At 42.3% G+C, this 17,717-nt stretch overlaps 1 protein-coding gene across 1 annotated transcript in view; it reads left to right on the forward strand.

Annotated features, from left to right (window-relative positions):
- The window catches only part of CADM1 (cell adhesion molecule 1), a 349,055-nt gene that overhangs the window by 260,806 nt on the left and 70,532 nt on the right, over positions 1–17,717 (forward strand).

Genomic DNA, 17,717 nt, shown 5'->3' on the forward strand with positions numbered 1-17,717 from the left:
CAGGCAGCAGCTAGCTGTGCGGGGAGAGGATTTTTTTTTTTTTATCAGTGCAGTGGTTGCTCTCTGAAACTTGGAAAGAAGGCTCGACTCCAGTGCCTGTTGACTTTAGGAATGATCCACGTTGATTTATTTTCACGCAGCATTGAATTTTCAGAGCACTGTTTGCAAATCATGAGAGATGGCTGAAGCCCAGTTCCTTCCCAGCGACTGACTGGCTTCTCCTGGTGGGGGATTTATGAGCTGCTTCAGGCTGCAACTCACTGAGTCTCTCACTGTTTTCTTGAAACAGTTGGCTGAGAGCATGGCTCTGAGATCTCTCTTGGCCAAGTCCTCTACCTCCTGTTTATTTATGTTCACCATATCAGGGAGTGACTGACTGGCAGGACTCTGCTCCTGGCCAGAGCTCCAGAGTTCGGCATGTATATCCGAGCAGAGCCTCAGGTCCAAATGTGCATTTTGACTCAGTAGGTTTGGTGTGACTGTCGAATTCAGGGTCTTCCATATTCTTCCTGGGATTTTCCACCTGGCTGATCTGTACCACAAATAAAAACAGGCTCCGGTATGACTGAGGGGAGGGTTGGGAGGTGCACCCAGGTTTCTAAATTCTCTTTTCTGTGCTCTAAAACCACATCCAAGAAAGGGGGTGATATCTGACATGATGAGAATGTACAAGCAATTTGCCTTCTGACTTCTTTCAAAGACCATCTCTTAGCTGCCCTCTGCTCAGAAGGCCACTCAGCACTCACTGAGGAACACTCAGGACACCTTTGACTGAACTGAAAACCTGCCAGTGCCAAAGCCCAGTAATGAACCTCCTCCCCAAGGGTCCTTAACCCCTTCTTCCACTCCCTCAGCCTGACCTTAGCTTTCTCCCACCCTTTTACTCCTGACCCCCTGCCAGCCTCAAACGAACTGTGACTCAGAGACTCTTAACTGATCTCCTGGCTCCAGCCTTTCTCCTCCCTCCAATCTTTCCCCTCGCCACATAGACCGTATCTTCCTAAACCCAGCTGTGATCATATCACTCCCTGGATTAAAATCATTTAATGGCTCCCTATTAATTACAAGATAAAGTGCAAATTCCCCAGCCTGGCATCCAATGCCCTTCAATACCTGGACCTAATGACCTTCGCAGAAAGTGCCCCTTCCCAGCCCTCTTTGGAGCACAGCAGTTCCAAACATGGGGATGCCTCGCTTTCCTGCCAGGTCTGCCAAGTTGTTCCTTCCTCCTCACTGTTGTCTTGGCACACAAGAGGACTATGGCTTGGGATCCTCACATTGTGTTGTGGTGGTGTGCACATCAATACAAGTATATGTCTGTCCTCCTCGGATGCAGAGAGTTTCTTGAAGCAGGGCTCCAGGAAGCATCACAGACCCAAGGCTCAGGCTAATCTCCTTAGAAAACAGTGTGAACCATGGGAAAGAACCGTTGGCTCCAAAATAGAGCAGACCACAGTAGTTCATTATTTCAAAGGCAGAAAATGTTTTTAAGCCCTTGAAAAATTTTAACACAACATAATACGGAATAACAGATCCGGGCATAGGTTCATATGTTTTCATGTTGATAGTCTCATTTCCCAAAATGAAAGTCCCTAGGACCCAATGGACCCCTGGCTTTAATGCTGGCACTGTCTAAGGCATTGGGAATGTAGAGATGAAAAAGTTAACATGACTCTTTTAAAGGAGATAAAGTTAATTATGATATGAATAAGCATGTGGGATACCTTAAGCCCCCTGTGCTATCTCTGCAGCCCCGCAAGTACTTTTTGACCCAAGAGTGTTGTTTAATGTCGTGTCATTGTCAGACAAAACCAAATGTTCCCAAATGTCTTCTGTGCTCTCTTCTTCGCTCCAGTTTGAATTGAAAGGGACAACCATACAATCATGTATGTTAGTGCTCTGCATTGCAGCCACCAGGAGTATGGTGATTTCTTTGGGGACACTCCAGGCTCTCCTGAGGAAGCCTTCCACCCCCAAGTTCTTGCACTGGAAGACAAAGTCAGTAAGATGTGCCAGCAGAGGCAGCCACCTTGGGCAGACTCCTCCAAGCCTAAGTTGGAGACATCCAGGGACATAGCAAGCCCATTTTCTTTGCTCATATGTACCCCTATATAGAGCTGAGGACCAAGTAGAGTTGGGGAGATTCCTGGCTTTGTGGTTGTTGTTTTTGTTGCTATCATTTCATTTTCATGTTGACTTCCAGTGCTATTCTATTTTTTTTTTGTTTGTTTGTTTTTGGGTCACACCTGGCAGCGCTCAGGAGTTACTCCTGGCTCTGTGCTCAGAAATCGCCTCTGGCAGGCACAGGGGACCATATGGGATGCAGGGATTCAAACCACTGTCCTTCTGCATGAAAGGCGAACACTACCTCACGCTATCTCTCCAGCCCCGTCCAGTGCTATTCTATTCAGAGCTCATTTTGGGATAATTTCATCTGCCTTCGGCTTGCCTGCTAAGTATCTAAGGTCAACTGTGGTGGTTTCCCAAGACAGATCCTGACACCCCTCAGCTCTTTAGACCACCATGTCCCCTAAACTAGCCATGACCCTTTGTTTACAGGAAAAAAAACAGGAAGATAATTGTTCCTCTTGCTCTGCACTTACTTTTTCATTTGTGTGCATCATGAATGATGAAGATTTTGGGGGCTATACCCAGCAGTGTTCAGGTACTCAGATCTCTGGTAATGCTCCAGGAACCATAGCTGATGCCGGAGGAAACAAACAAGTTTAGCCACATGCAAGGTGGCTTCACCCTTCACTGCTACACCATCTTCCCAATCCTGATGATAATTGCGTAACCTTAGCTATAAAATAGTAATGGCCAAAACCCTGAAATCAGTGTTTGGGAAGGGTGTTAAACAGCTTATTGACCTCATCATAAGAAGATTCTAGTAATATTTACTGAGGCTGAAGCTGCTTATAGATCGTGATGATGCTAATGAAGAAGTTGGAGAAGATTATGATGATGTGTTTTTTTTTTTATTTGCCATTTTGGGAACATAAAAAGAGATGGTCACATGTATTTCCTCACTTGACTCTTATAGTAGCACCAGGGGACACTTGCCATTTGCTCACCTTCAAAGCAAAAATCAGACTCAGAATTTCAGAGTTGTTCTCCAGCATATCTTCTATGAGCTCAGAAAGCAGTACAGATTTTTATTTCATTTTGTTTGGTTTTGGTTTTGGGGTCACAGCTGGCACTGCTCAGGGTTACTCTTGGTTCTGCGCTAAGAGATCACTCCTAGTAGGTTCAGGGTACCATACAGGATGCCAGGGATAAAACCTGGGTTAGCAACATGCAAGGCAAACACCCTACCCTCTGTGCTATCACTCTGGTCCCAAAAGTAGTACAGTTTTCTCATTTGTAGTCAAATGAAATGGCTATCTTATTTCTCCTTTAATGTCCACTTGAGAGAAAAAAATAATGAAGAGTCCAGAGTATTAATATGTGAGGAGGGCTTTGCCTTGTATGCAGCTTACCCAGATGTGATCCCTGGCACCCCATATGAATGCCCTGAGCACCATCAGGAGTGATTTTTGAGCACAGTCAGGAGTAAGCTCTGAGTACTACTGGGTATGGCCCATTAACAAACAAAGTGGGAGGGAGATAAGGAACTGGAGACAAAGTATAGTGGTTAAGGCCCTTGGTAACCCAGGTTTAATCCCTAGCACCATAGGGGTTCCCTGAGCACTGCTGGGTGTAGACCAAATGTTCTTCAACTCTCTCCTCCAAAAGAGTGAAAACTAAGACTCAAATGAAATCCTTTATAGTCTCTAATTTTAATGATGCCTGATCAGTGGCCTTCACTTGGCCTATACAAGACAACTTATTTTCATAATGGCACCAAGTAGATGGTCTCTGTGCAGATCTCGCTGAGTCTGGTTTTACTCAGTGGTGGCAGCAAACACAGAAGTCGAATATGAAATCTCGTGGGCCATTGATGACAACTCCCGATGTGCTAGCTCTAGCCAGCCACCACCCCACCCCACCCCCCACCCCCCACCCCCGTATGTGTCTTCCTCAGCTCAGATTGGGAATGGAGACAGAAGAGCCAAGAGGGTAAAAATGCACTTGCCTTATGACTGATGGATGATAGGGTGGATAACTCACCAATAAGGGCCTTAGTCACGGAACCCTGTTTTCCAGCTCAGAAATTGTCATTTCATATAATAGTCCAAAGCTCTTTGGCTTCCTGGTAGGAGATTTGAGTAAGTTGAATGTTGCCGCATTATTCAGCATGATGATTATCATGGGTTTACAGCTGTTTCTTGAACAAGCCATATTACACACACTTGGAATACTCCGTAGAATAAGAATATGAAGCATCTCTCCCCTCCCATTTCCCGTTCTCTGTTTCCGGAGTAATGTCAGTTGAAGCTGACATTCACCCAGAGTCCATATCTGATATGTTCCAACTGATATCCTGACTCGCTTGCCCTGTCGTCTCTAAGCTTTAAATTTGGAAGGTTTTCAATGGCTCTTGTTGGCAGGGGGAAAAAAAATGAACGAAAAGATGTACAGAGAGTCTGCTATTACAGCCAATTTTTAGTCACATAAATTGGCAATACTAATGAATACCCTTGAAGCAGATAGTGTAAAGGCCTCAAGTTGGACTTGGGCTGCCTGGTAAATCTGGATAGCTCTGCAGAATGACATTTCTAAATACAAAAGGTCCAACATTTAGGCTTTGGTTATAGAGCAGCTGCTATCAGTGTCACATACGGGAACAGTCGGTGTGTTCTGGGGTACACTTAACTGTACTAATCACCACCCCAACTCAGAGAAGAGACGCAGTCAGTTCCCCTGTCACTTGCCCTTTGTTCTAGCTAGTATCACAAAGCCTCGTTGTTATATTGCACTGGTAGCAGCTCTATGGCTAACTAGGTCTTGATGATGTTTCTAGCTACTAATTTTGCCTCTCTCAATTCATTTCCGAGTCTGTATAATGGGGAAGATAGAAAGATGCTGAACCACATAGCATTGTTGTGAGCATTAAATGAGATAATGTTTTAAAACAACAACAACAACAAAGCTAATGCCTAGCATATAAAAACATTTAAAATATATATTAGCTATGGTTATCATGCAGATGATTAAAATAATGTTCCCTCCAGAAACATTTTGAGTTTTCTTGATATTAAAAAGTGTTTTTAAAACAATAATAAGTACTTTGGAAAAGAAATAATTTGTTTCTCTTGCCTCCAGACATGGAGAATTGCAGTGGCTTACCTTTTCCTCCCTGTGTGCAGTAATTATTGTTACATGCTATAGCCTTGTGATTTTAAATATCTTATACTAATTGTTAGTCCTTTAACACCCTGCAGGCAAATGTAAAGAAAAGAAAATAAGCTTTTAGTGAGTTGAAGCAAAGAGTGACCCAAGTTTAATCACAGCACCTCTTATCGAAGGGAAAAATGTTATTGAATTAGGTGTTTAAAATGGGAGAGAGAAGAGGAATTTGGGGGGGAGAGAAAGAGAGAGAGAGAGAAAGGGAAAGAGAGAGAGAATACATGTCTCATCTCTGTTGAGACTTGAGAGTTAGGGTTCAAAGAAAATTGAACATAACGGATTTTCTAGAGAGGAGACCAGAGCAGTAGTACAGTCAGTAGGACGCTTACTTTGCACAGGGTTTGACCCAACTGACTCAAGTTTGATCTCCAGCATCCCATATGGTTTCTCAAGTACCCCCAGGGGCAATTCCTAAGTGCAGAGCCTGGAAGATTGCCAAGTGTGGCCAAAAATAAATAAGATTCTAGAGAATTACGTAATTAGTAGCAGCCAGTATTATAAACACTATCTGATAGGCTTTTGACTTAAGGGGAGTTGAGAAGTATAGTTAAGTGGAAATGATCACAGTTCCAGACATCTTCATAAGTTTTAAATCCTCTCCTTTTTTCCCCTCATTTTTGGGGTTATACCTTGTGGTGCTGAGTGCTTACTCCTGGCTCTGTGCTCAGAGATCATTCCTGGGAATGATTTCTTTTATTTGACTGGTGATGTGCCTTACCAGTGATACTCAGGGTTACTCCTAACTATGCACTAAGGCTCAGGGGACCATATGGAATGCTGGGGTCCTAACCCAGGTTATTTGCATGCAAGGGAAAGCGCCCTACTCACTGTACTATCACTCTGGCCCCACAGTATTATTTTCATTTGTTTAGATAAAAGGCAACATCATGGGAGAAACATCTTGGCTATCTGGTAGTGGGTTTGACATAAGAGCACAAGTAGAAAATAACTATATTGGTGCTGTTATAAAAAGCAGAAATAAGTATATTTTAAAAGGCAACATCATGGGAGAAACATCTTGGCTATCTGGTAGTGGGTTTGACATAAGAGTACAAGTAGAAAATAACAATATTGATGCAGTAATAAGTTTTTTGTTTTGTTTTGTTTTGGTTTGGTTTTGGTTTTGGTTTTGGGTCACACCCGGCAGTGCTCAGAGGTTACTCCTGGCTGTCTGCTCAGAATAGCTCCTGGCAGGCACGGGGGACCATATGGGACACCGGGATTCGAACCAACCAACTTTGGTCCTGGATAGGCTGCTTGCAAGGCAAACGCGGCTGTGCTATCTCTCCGGGCCCAGTAATAAGTATTTTTTAAAGGGCAACTTTCTGCTTTTGTATGGAGTGAGAGCTTAGCAGGCCATGGCAGTGTTTTTTTTTTTTTTTTAATAATGATTTTTATTTTGACCAAAGTGGATTACATATCTTTCAGAGTAATATTTTAGGTACATATTGACATTGAATCAGGGGAATTCCTACCACCAAAGTTGTCCTTCCTCCACCCCTGTTCTCAGCATGCATCACATATTCCTCTCCTTACCCCCCAGGTTGCTAGTATAAGTGGTCCCCTCTCTGTCTTGTTGTAGATTGGGTATCAATTCTGTTGTCATTGGATTGGGTTTGGTATTTAAGTCCAATCATTTTTATTACTATTTAGTGATCATACAACTGTTTTGTCTTGGTGCCTCCCATTGTTAGAGCCTGAACAGATCTGGGAAAAGATAAATCCAGGCTTTCTTCCATCTTTATAGCAATAATGGAACTTAATTAGTTGTACCATCCTGTGCAGTTTTTGAGTATTTTATATGTATGTGAAGTTTCAATTATGGCACCCTTTTGCTTTAGTTATGAATAACCCATGTGCTAGGAAATATAGACAGCACTAGATATATGTAAATTTAAACTCAATTCTCATGACCCAAGGCTTCCACTAACTGAAACCCTGGACCAACACAGCAGACAAATGAAAGTCTGTTTGGTCAGCATCTAGGTTCTTGGTTCCCACTCACCCTGCATCTCTTTCAGAAGGTGATTCTCATTCCTTGGTCATTCCTGAGCATGGACAGCAGGATCCTGTGTGTCCACCTTTCCCTTTGCAGCCATTGATCCTGTCCTGGAGACCCTAGACCCTTGCATGACCATCCATTAGCAGAGTGGCTGATACAGAGGTTCAACAGTTGGCCTGAAGCACATTTTTGTCAAGTAGAAAACTGCCTCTATTGGGAAAGGAACACCATGGAGCTTTGAATTTCTACTTTTAAGCAGCTCCATCAAAAACTGTTCTTTTTTTCTTCTATTGCTGAACAGAAGCCTTGCAGGATCAAAGCCATTGAAAAGAACCCATTTGCTTTGTCAACACAGTTTTATAAGAAACTTCTGTCTTGTCATTGTGCTTCTAAGACCACGTTGGGTGTCCATGGCTACTTTTAAAATAATTTTATTATTTTTATTTATTTTTTAATAATTTTTATTGTGATCAAAGTGAATTACAAGTCTTTCACGTTACATATTTAAGGTACATAATGACAAAGAATTAGGGCCATTCCCACCACCAATGTTGTCTTCCCTCCACCCCTGTTCCCAGCATGCATCCCATACCTCCCCCTTTGCCCCTTGGACTGCTAGTGTAAGAGGTCTCCTTTGTGTATAGCTTGCTGTAGATTGGGTATCGATTCTGGTGTCATTGACTTTGGGTTTGGTGCTTAAGTCTGATCATTTTTATTTCCACTCAATGTTCATATGATTGGTTGTTCCTGGTACCATGTTGTTTTTTCCCCTCAAGTTATGAGGGAGAACAAGAGGATTCAAGTTATATGGTTCTGTTGGAAAAAGAAAAGCAAGAAGAGAAAAAGAAGAAAAAGCACTGGGGGGGGGGAATCCGTTTAGAGGCTATAAATATCAGGTCAGAAGAAGAAAGGAAGAAAAAGAAAAGTAAAACAAAAAAATCAAAAACAAAAACAAAAAACAAGCAAACAGAAAAAAGGCAATGACAAAAAACACAGCAGCAGCAACAAAAATATCACCAAAACCACAACCATAGAAAGGAAAAAATAAAAAAGGTCTGGTGTGGCAAGGCTTTGTGTTTTATTGTTTCTTTTTCTTTTTCTTTTTTTAACTCCCTTTCTTCTAAGAGCCTCTAAAGTAGGTTTAACTGACTTCCATGCTTTGCTCCAAAGGAAATTGCAGCACCAACTCACAAGCAAATAAAACTGGCTTTTCTGTTTGGGGAGTTCTCTCTTTTTCCCTCATAAAACCTGTCTGCTGGAGGGAGGTTTTTTTTTCAGGCTTAGGTTCTCTTCTCTGTCCCCAAGATGCTATCTTTGTGATGAATAAAAAGTCCCTAGAAACCTATCCAGCTATGAAAAGGCTGTTTTCACCTTTCATCGTGAAGAGCCCAAGGATACAGTGATTATTATTATCTTATTATTATCTTTAGCTTGTTTTTATATTCCTGTTCCTTTTGTTACCTTTTGCTTCCTGAGAAGTGCATTTTAATGGAACAGCTAGAGTCAGATCTTCGCACTCAGTGGATAAGCACCATTTCCCCCCACAAGTTTTCTGTAGAGGCATTGGTTACACCTCTGTTGTCTGGGATCAGGTACTCAGACCTTAAGCATCATAATTACTTGGCCCTTTTAGTGCTCGAGGCTCTGATTAAAAAGTCCCATTTAGCTCTGAGTCCTTTCATAGGAAGACGGCTAATGTGACGGCTAAACCGAAATAGCACCAAACCATAACTGCTTTCTTTTGTTGCCCTGTCTCTTGAAAACTGTTTCATCCACCTAATCAATGTTTTCTTTCACAAAAGAGACTCGTCCCATATGCAAATACCAGTTGGACTGTGCTTGACCTCATTCCTTCCCTTTGAATGTTAAAATGCAGGAGCCAAAAGGGTAAAAATAGCAGTTTGCATATTAGTTTTTACAGTTAAGGCCCTGTTTACCTCTGGTTTGGCTAAGGTAGAGGAGATCAGTCTCTGAGTGAATAAAAAGAGAAGAAGCGGATAGAGAGCAAAGAAGTGTACTATGTGGGATATAAAAGAAACTTTACATCATTCTAATAATAACTTGTCCAATTTCATAACCTGACTACTTTCCACTTTCTAAGTTACACAATTAGCGCGCACACACGCACAGCCTTCTCATTGACTAGATAAGGTTTGTTGGTAGCTTAAGAGATTCAGCACATACTTTGCAAGCTGAATAGATGCTCATGTCCAAGCATCCTTGGACGTGGCTCAAAAACAAAAATAAAATAAAATAAAGCTAGGATCAAAACATGTGAAAGATCCAATGACTATTCTTGCTCGGTTTCCTTTTCCAAAAGGAACTTTCGAATCTAAGGGATATAGGAAGACTCAAGACCATCAGGATCAAACCCCATATAATTTGTGGTTGAATACAGGGTGGCCAGCCTCCACTGCGCCATCAATATTCCGGACTGTTCTCTCCATCTACATTTTGAAGTTAAAGGTGAAATCCCATCTTTAACCCCCTTGTGGTTATCGGAACAGTGATTAATGAACTAGATGTGATTCCCTGCAGACCTTTCAAAAGGTAGATGAAGGATGGAATTTCAACCTTATTTATTTTTTAAACCATCCCCTTTATTAATATAGCTTTTAAAAATAATGTCTTTTTTTTGAATGCCAAGAAAACAAAGGGTATTTTTCTAACTGTATGCAGGTTGACACAATGGACCTTAATTGGTGTCAAGGAGATGTTAGGATGAATGGGAAAATGCCCATTTAGCTGATAAGACTGAAAAGTGGAACCTTGTTATGAGCTGTCATCTCAATGTGTATTTAAACTATAGCAAAACTGAAACATATTTGCCATATAGATCATAATGACTCCAAAGGAGCCATTATGGTCTATTATGTAATTACATAATCAAAGCATGCATAGTAATCAGCTTTTGGAATTCAATGCTAATCAAACATACCTATAGTATGTGTTTAAGCTAAAATAGAGAACGTTAATTTGCCATTAGTCAACTAAACAAGAATGTGTATACAGAATATTCATGAATAGCTTAATGTTGTGTCAGATGATATTTTTTGTTTTGTATTCAGGGGGAAATCAACAATTTTAATTGATGGGGGGAAAAAAACTAGCACTGAGGAAGATTACTCTTTAACTTGCCGTTCCAAAATTTGCCTCACCTTTTACATATAATAAAAGGAGATTAGATTAAACCCTATATTCTTTCCTTCCGTAAGCTCAAGTGATACAACAGCAATTATATTGCAGGAGATTCTTGGAGAGTCTGACCATCTCTGTGTCATCGGATAGAGTATTAAAGATACTGAATGCAAAGTCTAAAAATAACAAACTTGAGAATGTATTGCTCAACTAACAGACTTGTAGAAACCAATTATAAAGTATTTTAAATACACGAATGATCAGGATGACATGCGACCTAAGAAATTTCTCTTGCCTGTGCTTTGTGAGCTCATCTATAAAATAAGAGAACCATCTCCTAGTGCTTAGCATTCTAACTGACCTGTGCCTCTATGCATTCTAGGGAAAAGAAGGCAGTACAAAAATAATGTTTTGGCCAGTGCTACATTTCTCTTGTCCACTCAGTAATTTGTTGAGTTGGTTTCCTTTATTTTTGAACTCTACGCATCTGAACTCTGTGGCTCAGCATTCATAATTATTTTGACCATTGAGTGCATAGCCCTTGGAGCAGACAATCAACATATTCGACTTTATGGTTTGGGAGAGGAAAAACATGGCTGGAGATCAGAAAGGTTAAGAGAAGCTTTGTAAACAGCAGACAGATTGAATGCCTTGGATTTCAAATAAATATTCAAGTATGCACGAAGGTTCAAGTATTGCCTCTCTTTGAAAGAAAGAATTGCATTTGTGTTGAAGAGATCTCACCCTTAACCTTATAATTCACGGTTGATGGACCCCTTTTTCTGGACACTGGCTCTCACTGTCTCTTGTCTACACATTGGATGACTGAAGATGTTACTGTAATATTTAAATGGGACTAAATTCTTTCATCAAAAGCTTTCATGGCTTGAACTTCAAATAATTTATTTTCAAATTACTTTTACTGTAATTCTTATTAATTCAAATAGGTTTCTGTTTTGATATAAAACTCTGTAAATGCAAGGAACAGTTTAATGAATTGAAAGATAGGATTGAGTCTTTTAAGGGAAATGTACAAAATATGCTGACAATAATTGCTTAGATAGAAATCAAATCTTAATGGCTTTGTTAATGATTTGTAGTGAGCACTGTGTTTACGTTGACTTGGGAGAACATAGGCGTTTAGAAAGATTTCCCCTCTGGCTTTCAACAGAATCTTTATTTTGCCGCCCCCCCCCCCCTCTTTTCCTGGAATGTACTTAATTCCAATGCTGGTGAGTGGGACTTGAAGGGCCTCTGAGGCAGGTGGTTTTATTGAGGCTCAGGGAATTTTTTTTTTCAAGTTGGGCACATGACTGACACACTGTATGATGCAACAGAAAGGAGAATGGCTGAAAAGTCATTGGAAGCATTTGGACCTAACAGACTCATGGGTTATTAGACAATAGGGTTCAGGAAGAGAATATAGTCTTTTGGTTCTTTGGAAAATCTAAAGGTAGGTACCTCTCCTACAGAGCAAGAGTGACCAATCCTAAGCTTATTATTTTGTGCAAGATTTCAAATTCTCTAGGGATCTTAGAAGTTAGAGGGCCTAGAATGTGTGTTGTGTGTGACTCATGTGCTAAAGATTCATGGCTTGGGCCCCAGCTGCTGACTTCTCTGGCATGTTTGATCTTGGGTGCTAGTGAGGCCTTATTTGTTGTTGCCCCCACCCCACTCAGTCTATTTTTGGTTTGATGTCTGCCTATTTAGACAAAACTGCTTGTGCAGATTTAATGCTCCGTTTAGTCCTTAAAGCAGAGGGAGGAAAAAAAAAAAACAAAACCCCACCAGGTTTCTCTTATATGATTTTTGCTATTGAAGGAATAGGTCAGGGGACTATATTTGCTCTTTCTCTGGGCAAACTGTCTTCTCAGTTAAGAGTCATTGGCGCTGCTTGGTGTCAGTAAGAGTTTACATAGTTGCCATAGTATAAACGGAATTTTGTTCTAACTATGACTTGCCCTTTTATTATAGACTCGACTGGAGAGACTCCCCCGGTGTAAATGAAGTGCTTTATTTATTAACAGCCAGGCAGCAGCGGGGGCGAGAGTTCTGTGCTGGCAAACGCCTGCCATGCACTGGTAATAAAGGGGCATCTCCAGGGGCTGCGTGTGCCGGGCGCTGAGCGGAGAAGCAGGAGCAAACAAGGTGCTTTACATTCAGGACAGTGCCTCTCTCATCTTCAAGTGTGTAATTGTGTCTTGGATAAATTATGGAAATAAAAAAAAAAATCAGAAGTTGTTCCCAGGGAAATCACCCTCTTTCAAGACAAGTAAAACTTCTAAGGCAGAGTGAATAGAACCTTGGCAACATGGCCTGATGTTGGCTGGTTGGAAAGTACAAACCATATGGGCGGGAGAAGCCAGCAGAAGCGGGTTCAGAACACCAGCTCGGCCTCTTTAGCTGATGGGCAGGAGGCGACTGGTTTCAAATGTCTCTCTGTTTGGGGGCCAGAGCGATAGCACAGCAGGGAAGGCATTTGCCTTGCATGCAGCTGACCCGCGTTTGATTTCTGGCATCCATATGGTTCCCTTAGCCTTCCAGGGCGAATTTCTCAGTGAAGAGTCAGGAATAACCTCTGAGTGACACCAGGTGTGGCCCAAACAACCCCACTTCCCCCCCAAATGTCTCTCTCTTGTCAGATGCTTAATCTCGTGGCTTGCCTTTTATTTGGTTGGTTGGTTTTTGGTTTGGTTTGGATACCCATTGTGCGCTGGGATCACTCCTAGCAGGACTCAAGGGATCATATCATAAGTGGTGCCAGGGATGGAATCCAGGTCTGCTATGTGTAAGACACTGTACCCTTGTACTAGCACTTAATCTTTAAAAATGTGGACAGTTCTAGGAGGTGGGGCAGAGGAAGTGTGCGAGGCACCTGGGTCTGGATCTGGTATCTTCCCCGGCACCCCTGGGCAAGAATGCATTCTTTTTTTTCTTTTTTTTTTTTTTTTTCTTTTTTGGTTTTTGGTTTTTGGGCCACACCCAGAGGTGCTCAGGGGTTATTCCTGGCTGTCTGCTCAGAAATAGCTCCTGGCAGGCACGGGGGACCATATGGGGCACCGGGATTCGAACCAACCACCTTTGGTCCTGGATCGGCTGCTTGCAAGGCAAACGGCCGCTGTGCTATCTCTCCGGGCCCGAGAATGCATTCTTACTTGAGGCCTCAACTTTAGGATCTGCCCCTCTCCCCCTGGCTGGCATGTTAAATTGCTTCTATTCCACAATAAGGTTTCTAGAAAGTCTCCATGATCTCCCACAGTTGAATTAAGAGACAGTTCATAAGCTGCTGCACCCCCCCCCACTTCCGGGCCCCCACTAACAACTTGCTTCTCTGTGTCAGCACAACCACCAGCATGCATGTTTATCTTTTTTCTTGGAGTATATGCTTTTTTTTTTTAAATCATGTCATGAAAATTCTAGAAACTTCCAGTTTCTGGTTGGGAGATTCTTTTGTGCTTACATTGTAGCAGAGTTTTAATGTTAGAGGTTTGGGGGCAACTAGGGAGACACAGGGAATAGTTAGTTACAGGTAAAAATTTTAAATCTTATTTGATTCTCATCACCTTCACCCATATACCAATTAGCAATCAAACATGTCTGCGTGTCAGACACTGTTCTTCTCTTAAAATAAATTACCTGGTTGCTAACAGTGTGCTTTTGTGGCTGCAGTATATTGTACCTACCTCATTTTCTTTGCTCAGAACAGGGGCTGTTTTGGGCAAAGGCCACAACATGGCCTTATCTGCAGATTAGCTAATTGAGTTTTAGAGAAATCAAAAGGGTTGTTTTGTGTTTTTATTTTAAGATCATTTAAGAAAAGCATCTAAGTAGCCTGTTGTATCCATTCTGTTACACTTCAAATTGTATTTTATAACAACCTAATTGTCATGATATCAATTTCGGGGGGGGGGGGCATTATCAAGTTGCAGTGCACCCTTCTATTTGGAAGAAATATTTGAGGCGGTGAGCAGAAATTATTTTTACATCAAGGCTTCAGGCAGTTAAGAGTACTGACATACATATCATATTTCCATCCCTGTCATTCACTTTCATTGCCTCAAATAAATAGGTCATTATTATTCCATTGTAGCCATCTCTTGGTGCCTGAAAGTACTGAGCTCTGCTAAATAGAACTGCTTTCCCGATGACCCGTATAATTTCTTGGTGATCATTACATGTGGACATCCTTGGGCTACCACCACTAGCTAAGGCATTTCTAGATCTTTCAGCAGAATATTTCATTATCATTTCTTTATATCTGTCTATAGCCATGTTAACAGTGCTCAGGACCAGCATTTTCTAAGACTTGGATTTTAGATTGACTCAGTCAGTACCAAAATTAGGGTCCTATCACATGCCCAAGTACCACTGGGCCAAACCTGGATGGACTGGTACACTAACCTCTCAATAACATGATGATACAGTGCTGTGATTGGACTGGCTAGTACTCTGAACTCTAAGTAATAATTTAAGATTTTCCTTTTATGTGTATTGCATTTTTTGTTTTGTTTTGGGTCATATCTGCTGATACTCAGAGCTTACTCCTGGCTCCATACTCAGAAATTACTCTTGGTGGTATTTGGAAGAGTATATGGGATGGGATGTGGGCGATCAAACCTGGGTCAGCCATGTTCTAGGCAAATACCCTCCCGTCTTTACTATTGATGTAGCCCCTGTTGTTTCTTTAAGAAACAAAAGCCCTCTGATGCTATTTTATTGTCAGCCTTTGCGTCAAGCAGACAAGAGTGACCTTGGTTACTGCGTCTGTGTTTCATTCTCCTGTGGCAGTGTCCTATGTAGCTTCATCAAAATGTGTGCTCCCTAGAACTTGCTAATAAGAGGTATGAAGAGTAAAAATGAGGGGCTCAGTAACCTCTATGAGAACAACACTGCTGCTTGCCTGCTGTAGGGAAGTGGAGAATCATGCCTTTGTACATGGCCATTTCAATGTGTGTTGCTAAACGGAAATCTCTGCACGCCCTCCAGTGGGCCCCATTTGGTATTCGAGTCTCCTCAAGACAGGTCCCATGACTTAAGACAACCATAACATTTTGAATTATGCCATTTGATTCCTCCTTAATTTTCATACTAGCTTGGCTCACCTACGGAAATAAGGGGATTGTCCTTTTTGTACCTACTTGAAGCAGGGCCAGCCAAACCACCTTGTAAAGCTGCCTTGATTGGCAGGAATTCCCCTTCCCTTGTTCTTGCTCAAATTGGAGGACTAACGGCTCCTGTCAGCAAGGTTCTGAATTCTGTAGTTGTCATATTAATCCGCAAAGGGAAAAACCATTATCCTGCATTTTCTTTCCTGATCACTTTTTCTGTTTGTTGTTGTTCTATGGCGCTGCTCAGTCCCCTAAGCTTTACTCTTGGATCAAGCTAGGGACAACATGCCCTTTAGCTTACCCTGAGCCCCGGGGGCTTGCCTTCTCACCCCTGCTTAATTCTCTGCACCAGGGAGCTCAGGGTTGGGGTTCATTTGGGTTTACTTCTCAAGCACCACGATTTTTGTTTATCTGTGACTCTAATAAATTTCCCTGATCCCTCTCGTTTCCTCTTTTCTAATCCTCTACCAGAGGCAGCTCTATTTTGAGGTGGATTTGGCTTAAAGCCATTTTAAACACCCCTTCTGCTTCCCTACTGTGCCCTGCCAAAAAAAAAAAAAAAGTCCTTCAGCAGAAATATGATAGCAGGTGGAATCTTCCTTGTACTCTAATTGCATCTCTATGCTGTCTCTCTCCCCCTCTCACTTTCTCTCTTTTTTTTTTTTCCAGAATTGTGTTTTATCTGTGACCTTTGTGGCTTAATGTGACAAAATTTGTTTTTTATTTTTCGAGGAAGGAGTGAGCCATTCTGAATTGATAGAGACTTCTCTAAGCCTACCTTCTCTCCCTCTCTCCCTCTTCTTCCCTCTCTGTCACTCTTCCCTCCTTTCTTTCCTTCCGCCTTCCTTCTCTCCTTCTCACATACACACCACACATGTAATGGTGGTTAATACATATTCAGATGCCATCTAGAGAAATAATAGTGCTGTTGATGATAGCAACTTCCATTTGCTCCATTTTAGGAGAAGCCAGACACACTGCTAAGTGCCTCCTATTTGTCTCTTAGTCCTCTCACTGGCTCTACTGTCATCCTAGAACTGATGGTGGCTTCTTGGCCCTCTCACCATTTTGAGGGTAGGAAGCTGAGTCAGAGATTTTGAATCATTTTCCCAAGATCCAACAGCTAAAAGGCATGCTTTCTGGGCCAGAGTGATCGATCATACAGAGGTTAAGGTGCTTACCTTGCATGCAACAGGCCCCAGTTCAAATCCCCATCATCACAGTTAGTCACACAATCACCACCAGGGGGTCATTCCTGACCACAGAGCCAAGGTATAGCCCTGAGAGCCACTGCATGTGTGGTCCAAACCCCACTTTCCCTTTTCTCCCTAAGAAAAGCAAGCCTGCCCTTCTCATTGCCCATATTTGTGCTCTCATCCACTTTCTGCTCTGTGACTGGAGGCTGGTGCAGTTTTCACCCCCAGAGTGGCTTTTTAAAGTTTAAGCCAATGTCATATATTTCTCGATCCCTTTGCTGAGTACAGAATTAGACACTGGACGATTGCCCCATTCATTCTCCTCCTACCTGTGCTGTGGATCATTTGAGACATTTATGAGGTGTCCTTGCGACTGTCACTCAGCATAAAAGCCACAGACTAGATAGGGCATATGTGTAGAGAAGCCATATAGCACTGGATCTAGGAGCCTTGACTTTCTGGCACTGTCTGAATACCATTTCCAGAAGGGTTGCCAATGGGTGCTCTAAAGGATGGGCCACATCCTTGGAGGCCTTTGCAGTGGAGGTGGGCATTTCAGAGGCCTCTTTTCAGTCAGGATACCTGCCTGGGCATTGCTGTGGACTCCAAAGAGTTGCTACCTATCAGGACTATGTCCGTGAGCTGCCTCTGGTTGGTAGCATCTTCTCTACTCACAAGCTCAGCTTGTTTAGAAGTGGTCCCTTAGTTTTCTTCAAGGTGACCAGCACCTCTTAGCTCAAGGGCATGTGACCTGAGACTGAGCAGAGCATCTCCCCATCTCAAAGAGGGAGGTGGAAAGGGAGAGAAATAAGAGGGAGAGGGAGAGGGGGAGAAAGAGAAAGAGAGAAAGAAAAAGGAAGCCAGGCACAAAAGAGCTCCTTTCCTCACGAATGCTCCACTGTTCACAGTCCTGGAGGCCAGCCATGGAGGAGGTGGTCAGGGACTCCCAAGTCCTCAGAGCAAGTCTATGTGGGACTTCCCAGT

The sequence above is a fragment of the Suncus etruscus genome, chromosome 8, assembly GCF_024139225.1.
Source record: "Suncus etruscus isolate mSunEtr1 chromosome 8, mSunEtr1.pri.cur, whole genome shotgun sequence".
Classification (NCBI taxonomy): domain Eukaryota; kingdom Metazoa; phylum Chordata; class Mammalia; order Eulipotyphla; family Soricidae; genus Suncus; species Suncus etruscus.